Source organism: Octodon degus, unplaced genomic scaffold, assembly GCF_000260255.1.
Source record: "Octodon degus isolate 3935 unplaced genomic scaffold, OctDeg1.0 scaffold00276, whole genome shotgun sequence".
Taxonomy (NCBI): domain Eukaryota; kingdom Metazoa; phylum Chordata; class Mammalia; order Rodentia; family Octodontidae; genus Octodon; species Octodon degus.
Window position 1 is genome coordinate 2,164,012 of NW_004524852.1, and position 19,418 is coordinate 2,183,429.

General features: G+C 46.4%; 1 pseudogene; it reads left to right on the forward strand.

The window, feature by feature from the left end:
* The first annotated feature begins 5,561 nt into the window (after positions 1-5,561).
* LOC101592662 lies at positions 5,562-6,142 on the forward strand (annotated as a pseudogene).
* Positions 6,143-19,418: the final 13,276 nt, after the last annotated feature.

Consider the following 19,418-nt stretch of genomic DNA (forward strand, 5'->3'; position numbering starts at 1 on the left):
TGCCCAGGACCACTAGGTTGCCAGAGCCCTGGTACTGGGACCCTGGTTTTTTGGACTGTTTTGGAAATTCAAACTCAAGCTACTCCAGCCAAATTGCCACACATGGAGACAGTTGAGCCATTCTTTTAAATTAAACCCTGGTACAGGGAGTAGGGTCAGAAAGGCAGGCCGGCCTCTAGCAGTTAGAGGAACCAGGCCCCTGGAAACTATTGGGCTGGAAGTACCTCCCCTTGGGGATGCAGCAAGGTGACTGGATGCCTTCTTTGGGTGAGATGAACCTTGAAGTAGGAAGGATAGGCGGCCAGGATACCTGAAGGAGGGAAAAATGGAGACAAACTTCCTTAGGCCTTCAACTCAACTTCTTCAGACTGTAGCTGCCTCTCTGGAGGTGTCACCATAGTGTTAGGCCCAAGGTTACTCACAGGCTCCTCATAGCTGCTGGAGGTGCTGATGAGGCACAGGAGGTTCTTCTGTTCCTAGCATGTCAGAGCAAGCGTGAGTCAGGCAGTTCTAGCCAGTTGTAGCTAGCGTGCCTTTGGGAAAGCTGTGGGAAATCTCTTTTGGGAATTAGTTTTCTTACCAATTAAAATGGCACAATTCTACTTCACAAGTTTTTTTTTTCCTGGAACCAGGGATTGAACTCAGGCCCTTGTGCTTGCCAGGGAAGTGCTTATTCTATTGAGCGATTTCCCCGGCCCCTTCACAAGTTGTTAAGAAAATTAAATCACACAATATAGAAAAATGCTTGAGAGTGGGTGCCACCGGGATTGGTCCAGTAAGTAGTTCTTGTCCTGGCTTCCCTCTCCTCCCTTTCCTTTGGCTCCAGACAGTTATAATCTGTGAAGCTACTACAATTTTTCTGCCAAAATCTCTGGGCCAAAAGCTTCAATTTCCAGTCACTGTCACTGTCAGAGTCTTTGGCTAGTTACTTCCAATTTTTGAGATATTTCCTGGGGTCCCTGGAGTGAAGACTGGATGCAAATTCATAGACCAAGCTGCAGAAGAGTGAAAGGGTACCTGTTCCCCTCTCTGCCCTCTCTGCAGGTAGAAACTGGTCCAGCTTCCCTGCCCTGACTCAGCAAGCCAGTGTCTCCTGCTTTGATGTTTCATTTTTTCTGGATGCCATGCCCTACAGAGATTCTACTGTGTGTTACCTGCCAGGAAAGCAGACAGGGATTACTTGCTGGTAATTCAAACTCTGGCCTTGCACTGATTCCTTCAGGGCCTTAGCTTTTACTTTTTTATTTTAGTTTTTATATTTATTATTATTATTATTATGTTTTGGTACAGGGTCTCACTAAGCAGCTTGGACTTGTAGTGAGCCTCCTATTTTCAGCCTCCCCAGCACTGGGCGTATAGGTATGTGCCACCACTCCTGGTCTCTGTGGCTGGCTCAGAACATGTGGTGCAGGGGATCCAAACCTGGTCCCTACGCTTACCTAAGCAGGAGCTTGGTCTGCTGAGCTATCTTGCTGGCCTGAGATTTTCAGAAAAAGGGACCCTATTTCCATATGAGAGGGGAGGGTTAAAGGGTGCACACTGCCCCCATATGCCTCACCTATGCCTGCCCTAACTGCCTTCACTTGAGTACAGGCAGGGGCTGGACTGCCAGTCCTGACCCAAACAGTGTAATGGTTCATGGCCATGGAGAACCTTGTCTAGTGGGACATCTGATCCATAGGGATTCATAAACAGGAGCATCCATCAGGAAAGCAGCTGTAGGAGTTGAAAAAGGCCCACTGAGGATAAACCAGGTGGAGCTACCAGCAGAGTTTTGTCTCAACCATAGAAAGTTTTCTAGATCTGATCAACATAGCTTTTGAGCTTCAAATACTTATCAGAGAGTTTTCATATATTCTTCATTGTGCTTTACACCCTGCAGTTGAATGAGTGACAGTATAAACTCCCAGCTGGAAGAGGATGGAACTCTGTTTTTTTTTTTTTTTGTTGTTTTGTTTTGTTTTTGTGGAAGCAGGGGTTGAACTCAGGCCCTGTGCTCACCAGGCAAGCGCTTGTTCTACTGATCCATCTCCCCAGATCGTTTTTTTGTTTGTTTTTTTGTTTTGTTTTTTTTCTTTTCTTTCTTTCTTTCTTTTTGGTGTTCAAGATTGAATAGCTATCCTACTATGTTACACATTTTTTGTGTTTTATTTTTAATTTTTTAAAAAAATATTTATTTTAGGGAAGGGACTACAGGATGTTCAGGGTCTCACTACTAGATTGGACTCATAGTGATTTACAGCCTCCCAAGTGCTGGGATTACAGGTGTGCACCACCATGCCCAGTCTCAGTTGCTGTCTCAGCACATCCCAGGGGTGGGGCTGGCACAGCAAGTCCAGGAATAGAACCCCCTGCCCTGCCCTGCCTGCAGGTGCCTTAATCCGCTGAGCTATTTGGCCAGCCCCTTATGTTGTTGTTCTGATAGGGTCATGCTAAATTGCTAATTTTCCCATCCTGAGCTTGAATTTGTGAACCTCTTGCCTCAGCCTCCCAGAGGGCTAGGATTAGAGGTGTGCACTCACATGCCTGGCAGCATGGGCTGTAGGACGTATGGTAAACACTACAAAGTATGTCCTTGGATGTTACGCACAGCACGAAGTCCATGTCCCGCCTGTGTGTCAGCGTCTGTACGAACACAACCCACGAATGTCTGAGTTTTGGGTTTTCCCCACAGCATCACACTCTGTTCATGGTTTTTTTTTTGTACCAGAAATTGAACTCAGGACATTATGATTGCCAGGGAGGGACTTGCACCCTTGAGCTATATCCCCAGCCCCTAAGCTCATGCTTTTGATTTGAGTTTTGTCTTCTGCATGGATGACAGGTCCCAGTGTGAAATGAGACCCTGCCCACAAGCTGCCTGTTCCTCACAGACTCTCAAAGAGGTAAGGCTGTGGCTGAGGCAGGAATGTCACACATGCTTTCTGGTCCTGAAATGATTGTCCTCTTCTCAGGGGTCCTCTGCATCACAGCCTCCTGTGCCCTTTGTCCCAAGTCTCTTTTTCTTTCTGTGTCAGGTCTGCCTTTTACTTCTCTGATTCCTAATTTTTTTTGGCTTCCTTTTCCTTTTTCACCTGAGAGTTAAAAGGATTTCTGTGTCATTGTTGGCCTGGGCAGGGAAATGATTCCACGCCGTGCATTTCAAATAGATGGGATGTGTGCAGGGAGCTGGTGTGTGCAGCGTGGGAGGCTGGGGGAGTGAACCAAGCTGGTGCAGTAACCAGATGTGGTACCTGCGAGAAGCAGCTGCTGCAGGGTTGGAGGAACAGAGGAGAGGAGGTGGTGCCTCCAGGCTCAGGAGAGGAGCAGCCCACGCAGATCTACAGCTCAGATCTCAGAATGGGGATATTGTAGGGGCTTCTGCAGAGCTGTCATCTCCAGGATAGTTTTTAGCTGCAGTGGGAGTGGTTAAGAGGGAGGAGGCCACTGCAGCCACACCTGTCCTGTCCTGATGCCCCCAGGTTCTCTGTGGCAGAGGTGGTGAACCTATGATGCATGTGCTGCAGTAGGCTCGCTAGACCCTCTCTTCTGGTGCATGAGCCAATTCATCTCAGCAGTTGAGCATTGGGTACATTTTTTTTTTTTCTAAATGAAAATCTCAGAATTCCGGTTTAATTACAGGGTTGGCACTTTGTGATAAATAAGTGGGTTTGGGGTTGCAGTTTGGGTGCTTAGTCTCTGATTCGCCGTCTGCTCTATGGCTTATTTTTTTTTTTAAAGATTCATTCATTCATTCATTCATTCATTCATTCATTCATTCATTTATTGTGTGTGTGTGGCCAGCTCAGCCCACCAGGGGGCGGGGCTGGCTGGCATGTGGTGCTGGAGGATTGAACTATGGTCCCTATGCTTTGCTAAGCTTGTTCTAAGTAGGTGCTTTAGACCACTGAGCCATCTCACCAGCCCCTGCTCTATGGCTTATGAGCTAAGAATGTTTTTCACTTTTTTAGAAATGATACTGTAAGGGCTGGTGAGATAGCTCAGACGACTAAGCACCTGCTTAGGCAAGCGCAAGGGCCTGAGTTCAATCTCCAGTACTGCATGCCATGCCGGCCCCACCCCTGGGTGCCCTGAGCCAGTGATCCAGTCCAGTTGTGGTGGCACATGTCTGTAATCCCAGGGCTGGGGAGGCTGAAAACAGGAGGATCACTATGAGTCTGAACTGCATAGTGAGACCCTGTACCAAATACATTAAAAAACAAAAAGAAGTGATACTGTAGATTGAACCCAAAACCTGCTCGTTAAGTTACATTCCCAGCCCCCTGTTCCATTTAAAAAAAAATTTCTTTGTGAGACAGTGTTCTGCTTAGTTGTTCTTGCTCAGACTGGGCTTAAACTTGCACTTGTGGTGCTCTTGCCTTAGCTTTTTTCACTGTTTTAAGTGGCTGAAAATGAAAAGGAAGAAAGTATTCTGGACCCATCAGAATTATTAAAATCTCAAACTTCAGTGTCCGTAAATAAACTTCTATTGTAACATAATCATGCTTGTTCATTAATACATGTCCATGTCTCTTGAGGACGGCAATGGCAGAGCTGAGTAGTGTAACAGAGGCAGTACAGTCTGCGAAGCCTGGACTGCCTAATACCCAGCTGGCCAGAGAAAACGTGTACTGACCCTTGCGGGGGGAGTTAATAGGAGCTGGAAATAGGAAGGACATACCTCCTCCCACCTCTCTCCTTCCATCACATCCCAGTGCCTCTCATTAGCAGAATTTAGTCGGCAGCCAGCTGGCAAGAGAAGAGCCAGGAGAGGCTGCTTGTGGACCTTTAGCCCCAGCAGCCACAGTGCCGAGGCAACAGGTAAATGACTGCACAGCGACTAGCATCTTGCCTTAGCTTTTTCCTCCTCTGTCTGTGTACTCATGGCTTCAGTAATCACAGCTCTTGTCAGGTACGGTGGTGCATGGTGCGTGCCTGGAGGCCCAGCACTCAGGAGTCTGAGGCAGCAGGATCCTGAGTTTGAAGACAAGTCTGGGCTATATAGCAATGCCTGTCTTAACAACACCAACACCAACACCAACAATAATCCCACCCAAAACTCCCCAAATCCCCCAAAGCCAAGCGGGGCAGACCATGTCTGTAATTGCAGTACTTGATATGCTGAGGCAGAAGGATTTCCAGGAGTTGAAGGCCAGCATAGGCTACATAATGAGTTCAAGGCCAGGCTAGACTGTATAGTGAAACTCTGTCTCAAAAACAAAAACAAAACAAAAAAAAATCATGTCTCTGTATTCAAGGCCCAAACCCATACTCCATGCCTGACTTTTCAGTCTTATAATTCTGCCTACTTAGCAACTTCACTTGGAAGCTTCTCTTCATCTCAAATCCATATGCTAGTACATGCAATTTATATTTCAAGTTTGTTCTTTCTTCTCTGGAGGGGGTCTACAGGCACCTTGATTATAACCACCAGGGACTCTGGCATAGCTTCTCAAACCTTACAGGACAAACAGTCACTTGGGTGGCCCTCTGAGCATGATGTACAGCTGTAATACCAAGTGATGCTGGACTTTTAAAAAGTGGGTATAGAGTTCTTTCCTTTTGCTGCAGCGACCGCAGTCATGAGTATGTTCAGGCTTCAGAAGAGGCTGCCTCCAGCATCCTCCGCTGTGGCAAAAAGAAGGTCTGGTTGGACCCTAGTGAGACCAGTGAAATCGCCAAAGCCAATTCCCATCAGCAGATCTGGAAATTGATCAAAGATGGGCGGATCATCCGCAAACCTGTGACCATCCATTTTTGGGCGCGACGCCGGAAGAACACCTTGGCTCACCGGAAGGCAGGCACATGGGCATCGGTAAGCGGAAGAGGGTAGCGCCCGAATGCGGGAGAAGTTAACCTGGCTGCGCAGAATGCGAATCCTGGAAGATACCGGGAATCTAAGAAGATCGACCAGCACTGTACCACAGCCTGCTGAAGGTGAAGGGGAATGTGTTCAAGAACAAGCGGATCCTCATGGAGCACATCCACAAGCTGAAAGCGGAGAAGGCCCGCAAAAAGCTCCTGGCTGACCAGGCTGAGGCTCGCGGGTTGAAGACCAAGGAAGCACGCAAGCGCCGTGAGGAGCGCCTGCAAGCCAAGAAGGAAGAGATCATCAAGACCCTGATCAAGGAGCAGGAGACGAAGAAGTAGTGCTCTGTGTGTACACAGAGCGGACAGGCCTGAAATAAAAGAGCGCTTGCCGATTAAAAAAACAAAACAAAACAAAAACTGGGTATATTCTGATTGGCTGAAGCCTACTTTTTTTTTTTTTTTAAGACCAGCATTCATTATATGATTCAGGCTGGCCTTGAACTCACTTTGCAGCTGAGGGTGGCCTCCAACTCACAGTGATCCTGCATACCCATCTGGCAGTCCATTTTTGTTTCACTTAGTTTATAAGCTCTTTCCTCCTGTCTTGCTGCCATCGCAGCCATGCTCCCAGCCACACGTCCTCAATACACTAGGCTTTGTACAATCTTGAATCTGTTTATCTGTTTCTCTTTCATCTTTGGTGGCTCAAATATGGTGGTTTTCGCCAACCTCCTCTTGTCTGTTCCTGTCGCTTCCATTCTACTCATTACACAGGCAAGAATCCAGCCTTGGATTTATGTCTGGTTCTCTTATGTATCTTGCCTCTTGCATGAAAACAATTGGAAAGAGGAAATCTTTTTCCGCCAGGTTTTTGTTACTTTTTCTCTTTTTTGTAGTTGTGGAATCACACTACCATAACCTCTTGCTTAGACTGAGCCTTTTAATGGGCTTAGAACGGTCTCCAATAGGTGTTACGACATACATGTCTCATTGTGACTCATCCCGTATGAAGTTGCCTAGTGAATTTTCTGAACCATCATGTTTAAGGCCCCCCCCCTTTTGTCTATGAACTAGTAAGGCATTAAAGCTTTCCATGTAGTCTAATGGCTTCAATTTGGTTTTCTAATTTTGTTCCTCAATTCTTTCTTTTCTGTATTCTTCCTTTCCAATACTTTCACCCAGCTTCTTCCGGGTACCACCTTCTGTATACTTTATTTACGCTCTCTTCTCTGCCTGGAATGTCTTTGGCCCTTGTGAGGATTAGGCTCAGTTATCTTCCCTATGTTCCCTTACTGCTTTATCTTGGGAACTTGCACATTAACCTTTGTCTCAGGATCTGTTTCTCTTAACCCAGCCCAAGTAACTTATTAACACTGGCTTAAATAAGATCTTGGTGGGCCTCATATGGTATCTTTATGATCATCAGGAACCTCAACATGTGTCTTCTTCTTGTGGTCAAAGATAGCTGCTGCAGCATCAGTCATTAGGCTTACATTCCTGCCATTAGGAGGAAGACATAAAAAGGAGATGGTCATGCTTTTATTTAAGAACATTTCCAGAAAGTTGCATAGCTCCCTTCCTATATCTTTGCATCAATAATTTTGTCATGCGGCCATGTCTGGCTGCAAGGGAGTCTGGGAAATGGAAATTTTGTTCTGGGTAGTCAACTACACAGCTAAAATTTTATTCTTTCTTTTTTACATTTTTGTGGCCAGCTCAGCCCACCCTGGGGTTGGGGCTGGCGCAGTATGTGGTGTCAGGGATGGAACCGCGGTCCCTGGGTGCTTACCTAAGCAGGTGCTTTAGACTGCTGAGCTATTTCACTGGCCCTATGCAGCTAAAATTTTAGAGCATGCTTACTGAGGAAGAATAGGAAACAAAGATTAGCTAACAACTAATAATCTCAGTTACACCCTCCTTATCTCTGCCTGTCTAAATCCTTCAAAGGTCAGGGTAAATGAATGCCACTTTTCCCTTGGATTGTTGTTTGATCTCTTAGTTAAAAATTATCAATCCTGATCAGTAAATGCTTTGGATACCATGTTTATGTACACCTCCCTTTGAGGACTAGAAATAGAGCAGAAGGCACATTTCAAAGAGTTTTTTATTTGAAACATGAAATCTCATAAACCCATATCTGGAAGGTTAGATTTTGAAATCTGATTGATCTGCCTCAAAGACAACAACCAGTCATACAACATTAGTTTCCTAATATTTACTGGTGCTTCTGGTCTGCCAGGTTTTGTTACAGATACTAGAACAATGGCAGGGAACAACACAAAAACCCTGCTTTCGTGTGGGGCATAAGGCATGCAGGTAAAGAGTAGACTCCAGTACTATCTGGTTTTGATCCTAGCTCCACTGCTTACAAATGACACGACTGTCGGAAGTTTACTCTATTCCTCAGTTTTGTCTTGTAAAATGTGAAGGTGCTAAAAGTGCAACTTTGTGGTGATAACTAAATGTGTTTTTACTTGCATAGTAATTAGAACAGTGTCTGGCACAAAATAAAAGCTAACTAGCCAGGGAGATAGCTCAGTAGAATAAGTGCTTGCCTGGCAAGTACAAGGGCCTGAGTTCAATCCCTGGTTCTGAAAAAAAAAAAAAAAAAAAAAAAAGCTAAGTATTAGTTCTTATTATTTTTTTTTTTGTATTTAGTACAGGGTCTACAGGGTCTCACTACACAGATCAGACTCATAGTGATCTTCCTGTTTTCAGCCTCCCATGCACTGGGATTGTAGGTGTGCACCACCACGCCCTGTCTCAACTGCCGTCTCAGCCTGCCCCAGTGGCTGGGCTGGCACGGCATGCTGGGGATCAAACCCTGGCCACTGCGCTCTGCCTAAGCAGGCTTTTTAGTCTGCTGAGCTATCTCACCAGCCCTTAATTAGTTATTATTACTATCTTATAGAGCTTACATTTGGGTAGGAATGGAAATAACCAAAGAAATGAGAAGAAAAAAAATTAGGCAATGATACATGCTAGAAAGAAAATGAAGGGGCTGGAGAGATGGCTCAGTGGTCTAAAGCACCTATTTGGAACAAGGTTGGAAAAGCACAGGGACCATGGTTCGGTACCCCAGCACCACATGCCAACCAGCCGCGCCCCCTGGTGGGCTGAGCTGGCCACACACACACACACACACACACTAAATAAATGTTAAAAAAAAAAAAAAGAAAGAAAATGAAATATAGTCAGGCAAGGGTGCTGCTGAGGAGTTGCCCTGTCCTAGGTGGTTCAGGAAAGTCTCTAAGAGGAGGTGACATTTACAAGCCACAAAGTTCTTGTGGATGGGGTGCTGGGGAGATAGCTCAGTAGAATAAACGCTTGTCTGGCAAGCATAAGGCTCTGAGTTTAATCCCTGGTTCCACAAAAAACAAACAAAGAAACAACCCCCCCAACCCAAAAACAGTCCTTGTGGGAAGAACTTTCAGGGAATAGCAAACACAGGGGCCTGTGAAGGTATCCTGAATCCACAGGCTGGGAAAAGAAGGAAGGGGAGAGTGTACAAGATGGTCTGAGACCTACTTGGCAGCCAGATCCTGAGGGGCTTTGTAAATTGAGTATGTGATTTAGATTTGACTCAAAGGACAGCATAAGTCAGTGGAGGGCGGGGGAGATTTATGTCTAAACAGACACTTCTGGTGGCAGAGGAGAGGCAGACTGGCTGATGAGGGTTTAGGAATGGAATGAAGGAGTCATCAGGAGACTGCTGCAATCAGATGAGAGAGGTCCAGAGAGGTGGAGAGACAACAGAACTTGATGTGTGTTTTGAAAGGAAAATCAACAGGTTTTGCTGATGGATGCATGCAAAAGGTAAGTTGAAGAGCAAACTCAAGGGCAACCCTCACATTCAGGGCTGGACCATCTTCCTGTGGTGGATACAAATAGAGGTAAAACAGTTCTATAAGGTGTGCGGTGAATTTTTTTTTTTTAATTTTTATTTATTTATTTGTGTGTGTGTGTGTGTGTGTGTGTGTGTGTGTGTGTGTGTGTCCAGCTCAGCCCACCAGGGGGCAGGGCTGGGTGGCATGTGGTGCTGGGGGATTGAACTGCAGTCCCTGTGCTTTGCTAAGCTTGTTCTTTTTTTTTTTAATATTTATTTATTTATTTATGAGAGAGAGAGAGAGAGAGAGAGAGAGAGAGAGAGAGAGAGAGAGTGTGGTGTGTGTGTGTGGCCAGCTCAGCCCACCAGGGGGCGGGGCTGGCTGGCATGTGGCGCTGGGGGATCGAACCGCGGTCCCTGATGCTTTGCTAAGCTTGTTCTAAGTAGGTGCTTTAGACCACTGAGCCATCTCTCCAGCCCACTAAGCTTGTTCTAAATAGGTGCTTTAGACCACTGAGCCATCTCACCAGCCCATAAAGTTTTTTTTTTTTTTTTTTTTTTTTTCTCCAAATGCCCTCAGGGGTGGTTTGGCTGGCTGGAGTGTTGTGGGGATCGAACTACAGCAACCTGAGGCTGACAGCTTTGTGGAAGCAGCCACTTAAACAACTGAGCTAAGGCCAGGCCCCCTGTGCGGTGAATTTAAAGAAGATACAACTAATAACATACTGAAGGTACTGAAACAAATGATCAACAAGTACAGAAAAGGCACTAATAAACAGCAGCAGAGCTAAAGAAAGAGACGCAGAACATGAACACCCAGCATGGAAAAGAATAGGCGTCTGGAAGGAAGCTCCAGACAGAAATCTAGGAGACTAAAAGTGCGATTGGAAGTATGGATAGCAGGAGTGACCAGTGTGAGGACAGTGTCAGAACCAGAGGACAAGGGCTGTGGTCAATGATTGGTTAATGAGAGGTGTTGTGGAAACAGCAAGGGAACACGAAGCGTGGAACCAACAGCTCCTGGATGACTCCGAGAGGACTAACACAAGAGTAACTGCAATTAGTGAACGATCACAAAATAGCACCGAGGGCACAAAAAACCCATTTACACAAGAAGTAGCAGGAAACTTTCCGGACATGGAAAAAGAACTTAACACGCAGGGAAATGAAACATTATCTTATGTGAAGAACTGGATCTTCACTTCACACTTGGGGACTTGATGTTTTCTCGTATTTGTTCAGTATCAGCACTAACTGAACATTACAGATCTTTTGCACGACCTCAAACACTATCGGTGGTGAAATTTTCAGCACTGTTTTGAAATTCATGGTTTCTCATGGAACAGTGGCTTCCATAAGTCCACCGACCAGCGATGCAAAAGCGGCAGTGGGTAGGACTGCTGGCATGCAGGATAAATGAAGGCAGCCATACCAGGCTGGTGCAGCAGTCAGTATATTTTCTACACCGGTAGTTAGGGGAGAAAGGCTGGCGGGTTATTTTCTTAAATCTTGATCTTTGTGCACCTGCTTTCCTAACCTGTCCTGTGAAGAAACAGGAAATGTACACTAAATATTTCTAGTGCATGGTGAAGAGTGATGGTTATCTCCTGAAAAGGTGCTTGTGCGGTTGTTTGAGATGGGAGCTGAACTATCCAGTTTGCTCATGTAACAGGTTTTACAGGGAAGAATGATTGACAGGCAAACTATGATTATTCTGGTTTGGGTTTTCGGCAGACATCTTTTCAGAAACAGAGAATGTCACTGTAAGGAAAATAGTTGCAATATTAGCTGCCATGGATACAATATAGGTTCCCAGTAAAAAATTAGATTTGTAAAATATTTGCATCTGCCGTCTCGAACTTGACAGCATTCTTATACTAAAAGACTTTCCCAGGGAGCCCAACACGGAGGCTAATCAGGGTTGATTCTGACATGGCACAGCAGAGTGTGTCAACACTGGAAGATTTGCAGATCTCAGTGAGCCAGAATTTTCAGATAACCAGTGCTTGATGTTGCAAAAGCACGCGTGCTTGGAACATCCACTCAAAATGCAAAGTCAACCAATAGAATTTAGAGATGACAGGAAATTTTCATTAATAGTTTCAGATTCCACAGCCTTTTTTTTTTTTTTTTTTTATGGTACTGGGGATTTAACCCAGGGCCTTGTAAAAACAAGGCAAGAGCTCCAACACTGAATCACATCCTCAGCACCAGCAACTAATCTTAAAAAACAAAACAAAAACTAAAAAAGCTCCCCCCTCCCCCCCGCAGGTGAGATCGTGCATGCATATAATCCTAGCACATAGGAGTCTGAGGCAGGAGGTTCACCACAAGTTCAGGGCCACCCTAAATTAGCTACATAGTGAGATTCTGTCTCAAAACAAAACAAAACAAAACAAAACAAAACACACTAGCCCCTTCCCCAAAGAAAATCCTGGGGACATAGCTCAATGCAAAGGCCCTCAGTACTATCCCCAATACCAGCAAACAAATGAAAAACTACAATTTGTTAAGTTTTAGTTTAATATCAAAGAATATTTATGATTATCAGAAAGTTAACGTTTGTCTTTTTCAACTGTGGGTCTGTATAAGATCAGATAATCTTTGTATACAGTTCTTCTGTCAAACAATTATAATGGATTAAAGGCAGAAGAAGGTGTCCTGTAGTCTTCATGAGGCCACACATTGAAGAGATTCATAAAAATACATAAGTGTTATTATTGTATTTTGTTTTAGAAAATGTAGGTATTTATTCATTTAAATTCTCATTTATGTGAGTATGCAACTATATTGTTTTCAAGGGACAGTGTAAAAACTTTTCAGTTTTAATTTCTATTGTAGTAAATATTGTCATACATATCCAACATAAATCAAAACTCTTCGGAGTCTTTAATAATTTTTAATAACAGGTCCAGGCTGGCCTTGAACTCACAGAGATTTTCTTGCTCTCCTCCCAAGTGCTGGGATTACAGGTGTTGCCACCACACCCAACTTCCATTCCCCCTTTAATATGTCTTTAGACAGAAACTTACAAAATCACTAAGTTGCCCAGGCTGGGCTTGAACTTCTGACCTTCCTGCTTCAGCCTCCCTGAATGCGGGGGCTCTAGGTGTGTGCCACCATGCCCAGCCGGATGCCAATGAGGTAGTGTCTCATGGTATGCTGGGAACTGTAGGTGAGGTGTGGGCACTAGGAGCTCTACAACCATTAGTTCCGGGTAGTTCCAGAGGCGTGACCTGGGAGAGGGGCAGCTGTTTCAGTGGGATGGAGACCTAGGTCTTCCTTGTGCCACTGGAAATGTCCTTTTGGCCTCGTATCCAGTTCTGCCTGCTCTGCCGGGGCAGCCTCAGGAGGTGGGGCCTGGCGAGGCCTTGCCCCAGAGTCTGTCTGTTCCTGTTGTGTGAGAGCACCTGGGGGAAGCCAGGCTAACAGTAAGGGCTTTCGGGAAAGTGCTAGAGCCGCACTGTCGAGAGAACCTTGCTCAGACACGTCCTGTGGGTCACAGGCGTCTTCGTCCCTGGGGGGTGGCACTCAGCTCTCTTTCCTCCCACCCTTCAGAATTACGAAACAATAAAGTCCAACAAATATTTGATTTTTTTTCAGGTGTAATCAGCATTGCTGCCTGTATTCTGCTTACCTCCCCACACTCGCATACCACACAGCAGGGCAGGTAAGGCTGAGTCGGCGTCACCGCCCTGCAGCACAGTGCAGGGCAGCCCCAGCTGAGGCCGCGTGACTGTGTCGGTGCAGCCTGCTTGAACTGCTCACTTCATTCCATTGTCTTTTCTTTTCTTGTTTTTTTTTTTTTTTTTGGCGGAACCGGGCATTGAACTCAGGCCCTTGCGCTTGCCAGGGAAGCGCTTATTCCACTGAGCCATCTCCCCAGTCCCTGTCTTTTCTTTTTTCACTTTTGCTGATGTTTCTTTCTCCCTAGCTCTATGCCTGCAGCTCAGTCTATTTCTTTTTGATTCTTTCATCAAAGACCCGGATGTGGTGGTACACAGCTGCAATCACAGCACTTGGGGAGGATGAAGCAAGAGGATGGCGGTTCAAGTCCAACCCAACTTAGTGAGACTCTATCTCAAAATAAAATAAAATAAGGTAAAAAGGGCTGGGATGTAATTACGTATAAAGGCTCTCGGTTCAATTTCCATTAAAAGGAAAAAGACAAAACAAACAAACAAACAAACAAACAAACTAAAAACACTTGATATCAGAACCCCCAGGGCCAACCAACTTACCAGCTATGATAGGGAGCAACTTGCCCAAGATCACACTGCGTCCATCCGTTCTCCTCTCATAGTCCCTGTCCTTTCTGTCTCTTGTTCTTCCCTAACTTTGTTTTCTTTTCTTTTCCTTCTCTCTTTGGACTCAGTGCTGAAGGTCACCCCTCCAAGGAGGGGTGGGCTAGGGGTGCGTCCCTTTGGCTCCCACTCCCAACTGCGGGCATCTAAATGACCAACAGTCACAAGGTGTCACAGTGGGCACTGCCAGGCCCAGACCTGCTCCAGCTAGCCCAGCTGACTGCTTTGGGATAGTGTGTGCATGCGTGTGTGTGTGCGTGTGTGCGAGTGCACGCGCATGTGTGCGTGCATGCTTGCGTGTGTGTGTGTGTGTGTGTGTGTGTGTGTGCGCGTGGGTGTGTGGGCGTGTTCTGGTTGCTCTCCATCTGGAACAAGGACTTCTCAGGATGGAGAGAGGAGGGGACAGATAAGCCCCCACCTCCTTTCTGCAGATGTTTTATCTACAAGAGGTCAGAGCTGCTTTTACCGACAGTAGGTCAGCTTTTCTGCAAACCTCCCTGAGGCACGTTCAGACAAGCAGGGCTTGGTAACAACCACTGTAGGCCAGAAAGGGGACAGCCACAGACACAGAGAAGGGCTGATTCTCAGAGGTGCTGTAACTCTGGATGTCCAGCAGGCGGCGACATGTCCCGACAAAACGCGAGTCTTCTTTCTCTTACTGCCCTCTGGGGCGAGGAGACCATATTCCTTACGCTCACCTTTGGTAGGGGGTTAATCTGTGCTTGGTGCTGGTGCAGCAGAGTCCCCCAGGGGCGCATGAAGGGTGTTTAGAATTTGATGTCCTGTTTAGAAAAAGGCGGACTTGTCAGGAGCTGAAACCCTTTCCCTTTTTCCTCAAAATGTGAGGGTATAAGGCTGTAAACGTGACCTTGAAGAAAGGAGGGAAGGGGAGAGGAGAGGAGGAGGGGAGTGAGGGGGAGGGAAAGAGGGAGGGAGGGAAGAAAAAAGGGAGAGAGAGGGAGAGGGAGAAGAGGTGGGGGGAGAGAGCGAGCAAGCGAGAGAGAGAGAGAGTTTAGCACCTGTAAAGTATGTTTTTAGAAATATTTTATCAGAAGAGACATAAATTGGAAGCCAAAGCTGACCTTTCCAAAGTAGAGTATTTGGTTGCTTTTATTATTAACTGAGTACAGATTGATATTTAATCTAAAATTTCTCTACAATTCCTCAGCAGCACCCATTCACTTACAATTGCAGATACCGACCCCTAACTCAAGAGAACTGTGTTATGCAAAGGTTGCTAAGGAACGAGGGCAGATGCAGTAGGTAAGGCAGGGGTTGCTTAGTAACCAGGAGTCCCTGGGTAATGGAGTGGCCAGAGCAGGTTTGGAACCACTGGGGCCTGTGGACAGAGCTCCTCCCCACCTCTCTATATCCTTGGCACTGATCTGCATTAAAAGCACACCCCTAAGCCCCCAAGAACCCCATTAATGTCTAGCACCCAACCACTCCCCCAACATCTCCTTTGACAGGAAGGTAGTTAGATTCGGAGATTAGTGTGGTGGGTAACAACCTAAAGGGAACATGCACTGGTAGGTGTAGGAGTCTCTGGACTGGTGCAGAGCCAGGACATTTGGGGGCTCAGTGAAGGAGGGCCTGGTGGACAAGCATCTCTAGTATTTTCCCAGTTCACAGTAAATGTCTTCCTATTTTAGTGTCTCACGCCAGATGGTCACTCTGCCTGTGTGTGCCTGCAAGGACAAGCCTCTTCCTTGAGGGTCTTCAAAGATTTTGGAGTCTCCACGCTGCATCTGGCTGGGATGCTGTGACTGACCTGGTACCCTGTGATCACCCTGTGGAGACCTTCACTTCAGCATGTGCCTGGCTCACCCAGTTAGAGCCACCATCTGCTCTGTCAGTCCGGAGTTCCAGTCTGTGCTCTGCAGGCACAGCTGGCCCTGCTCTCTCCTGAACCCACTAGGATTTACACTCTATTTTTCATTTGGACTGTCCCCTAACCAGGAGCATCAGTCCTGCCACCTTCCCTGCCAAAACCCTCTTTAGCCTTCTGTGTCCTGTTCTCTGCAGTTTCCCTAGCTTGACTTTCCCAACCAGCTCTGCAGGAGCCTGCGTCCCACCGAGTCTGCTGAGAGTTTCAGGCAATAGACAGGGCTCCGGGATCTGAACATTTCAAGGAGTTCAACTGACTGATTGATTTCACCTTCCCCATTCTGTTTTCTGGCTAGTACACTCCCAGGAAACTTGTGAAAGGAGTGTGTGTAAACTGGAAGTTTGCTATGTAAAACAAAAGCACAGGACATCTCCGAGATGCAAGTATTTCAGACAGTGGCAAGTTTGCTTCTGAGAAGGGACTTGGGAGATTTAGTTTTTGAACTAGCATAGATTTGCTTGAATTATAACATTTCCAGCAGCAGGTATTGTTTATTTTTAATTTTTTAAAAGAATTTTTGTTTTGATGCCAGGAATCAAACTCAGGACCTTGTGCTTGCCTGATAGGTGCTTGGGCCACTGAGCTATATCCCCAGTTCCAGTGTTTATTTTTTAATCTTTAAGCATTTTTTAGGGTCAGCCAAATAGCTCAGTGGACTAAAGCACCTACTTAGACAGACCAAGGACCAGGCTTCCATCTCCAGTGCGCCATGCTGGCCCTGTCCGCGGGGGTGTGTTGAGATGTCGACTAAGACTGGGCATGGTGGCGTACACCTGTAATCCCAGCGCTTGGGAGGCTGAAAACAGGAGGATCATTATGAGTTTGATCTGTGTAGTGAGACCCTGTAGTCCCTGTACTAAAATACATTAAAAAAATCAGAAAATAAAAAAATTTTCTATTTATTTATTTATTTATTTGGTACAAGGTCTCACTACACAGCTCAGACCCACAGTGCTCCTCCTGTCTGACCCTCCCCACCACTGGAATTATAGGCATTTGCCACCACACCTGGTTTCAGTGCTTGGCACAGAACTGCTGGGGTTCCGGGGCTGACATGGAATGCAGTATTGGGGCTAGAACATGGGTCCTTGTGCTTGCCAGGCAGGTGCTTAGACCACCAAACTATCTCCTCAACACCTAAACTTTTCCTTTGTTGAGAAGCACAATACATACATTAAAAGTAGGTACATATATGTGTGTGTATACACAGCTTACTGGGTGCTGTGGAGCATCCTCGAAGTCCCTTGCTTTTCCTTTCTTTAATCAAACTTTCCTTTTACTTAGAGATGCCTACTTTCCTGACTTATGTGGTTGGTAATCACAACCTTGTCTTTTTCTGTAGTTTTATCACCAACTGTTTGTATTCTTTTTTTCCCTTCACCTGTTTGTTTCCTTAAATGACTTAGAATTTGTGTTGGCTATTTAGCAATCTTGTAGGGTCCCATAATACATATTTTTGCATCTGACTTTCTAAAAAAAATGTGTTTGGTACAGGATCTTACTATGAAGCTCAGACTTATCGTGATGCTCTTGTTTTCAACCTCCCCAGTGCTGGGATTGTAGGTGTGCGCCACCACGCCCAGTTCAGTGGCTGGCTCAGTGTGTCAGGGGTGGGGCTGGCATGGCAGCTCAAAAAAAAGAAAGACTGATGGAATTATTTGGAGTCTAACATCCTTTCTTGATTTGATAGCTTCCTGGGTGGTGGTCACCTAGATGTCCCCAGATCTGCTGCCCAGTGCCTGACATCTTATAAGAGCTCAGTGCTTGCTTATGGAATGAGTGGAAGAATAATCCTTATTGCCTGAATGCCAAGTCTCGCTTTTGTAAGTGTCTGTCTTATAGCAGGGAATTTTCTTTTCTTTTCTTTTCTTTTTTTTTCTTTTTTGTGGAACCAGGGATTGAACTCAGGCCCTTGCACTTGCCAGGCAAGTGCTTATTCTACTGAGCCATCTCCCTGGCCCCGGAATTTTCTTTTTCTTTTCTTTTTTTTGATAGATCTGGGGATTGAACTCAGGCCCTTGCACTTGCCAGGCAAGTGCTTATTCTACTGAGCTATCTCCCCAGCCCACAGCAGGGAATTTTCAAGGACTGGTTTTCTGAGCTAGAGACTCAGGTATCTGAAGTTCAGTGGCCTCTGTGCGCTCCGATGCTGGCCACGTTGGTCTGGAGGAGTGGGACAGGCTAACTTCATGCTCCCTGTTGTCATAAGTAAAATGGGCTCTTTCTTCTACAGCCAGTTCAGCAGGAAACATGTAGGCCTGGTCATCATGATCTCAGCAGTCTCGTGGGCCAATGAGGCTGTTTGGATACCACTCTAGAGGATGCACCACAGTCAAAGAGCCCCAAAGGGCCTGCTGGCCAACCAGGTAGCTCTGGTCCCAGGGTCCACTGAGAGTTGAGTGCCCTGATTGCCCTTTGGGTTTGATCCATTACAGGTAGCCTGGCTTCTGTGGAAGGACTCAGGACTGCAGAGCAGGTCTCCTCTTTGTTGATTTCCAGAGGTGGGTAGAGGAAGAACAGTGGGAATGGGTAAGGCTGACTTGTGACTTCTGCCTCCACTTGCAGCCTCAGCTTCACCATTTCTGGCCTGGGACAGAGACCGTGTGGTCCTCTACAGCCAAAAGCAAAGGTAGGAGGGGCTGAGTGCAATGGCACAGTATGCCATGTGCCATGTGGGGAAGTTCTGAGGGCTGGGAGTGGCTGGTGACCGTGGTGAGGGAGGGGGTAAGGGTGGAAGAACAGGGAAGACAGAATAGAACCTTCACGTCACTGCTCAGCCCTGGGAAGGTAGGCTGGAGTGAGGGCCCCAGGCTTTCTGGAAAGCAGCTTGTTCCTGAGAGCAGCTAGTAGGCATCAGAAGAGGATGGGGAGACCCCCAGGAGGTTGCTCAAGAAGACCTTAAGAACCACTCCTTGGGCCCCTCCAAGACATTTTCCTTCATAAACATTTCATTTTCACAGGGGCCTTGTGACTACTTCTGGCCAAGCCACCTGATCTCCAGGCTTGGCTGCTCAGTTGTTCTGGGAGGATGAAACCTTTTCAGGCCACCTTCACATGATCCCGTGCCCTCTTAGAGGCCCTGGAGCTTCACGGAGGTGTGGACTTCATGGTGTGCACCACTGGGGCCAGTCCCCTGTGGGGAGCACTCTGGAACCAGTGAGCAAGTGTGGGACAAGGTGAGAGTCTGACAGCAGCTTTATGCTGGGCTCCATCAGTCCCTGTCCCAGACAGGACTTTCTTTTCTCCTCCTGAGACTACTGTAAGATCAGGGCCTGGATCGCAAGCCTGTCTACTTGTCCACCAGAACATACATGCTCAAGGTGGCTACTTTCTTTCTTTCTTTTTTTTTTTGTTGGTACCAGGGATTGAACTCAGGCCCTTGCACTTGCCAGGTAAACACTTATTCTAGTGAGCCATCTCTCTGGCCCCTTTCTGGGTTGTTTTTAAGATTCTGGCTCTAACACGCTTTCTGCTTTCCTTTTGCTTCCTATCTCTTTTGCACATGGTCATCCAGCCACTCCAGGAGTTCTTGTTTTGTGCTAGGCACTGTTCCAGGCCCTGAGATAGAGCTGTGAACCTACAAGAAGAATGTCTCCATAAAATAAGTACT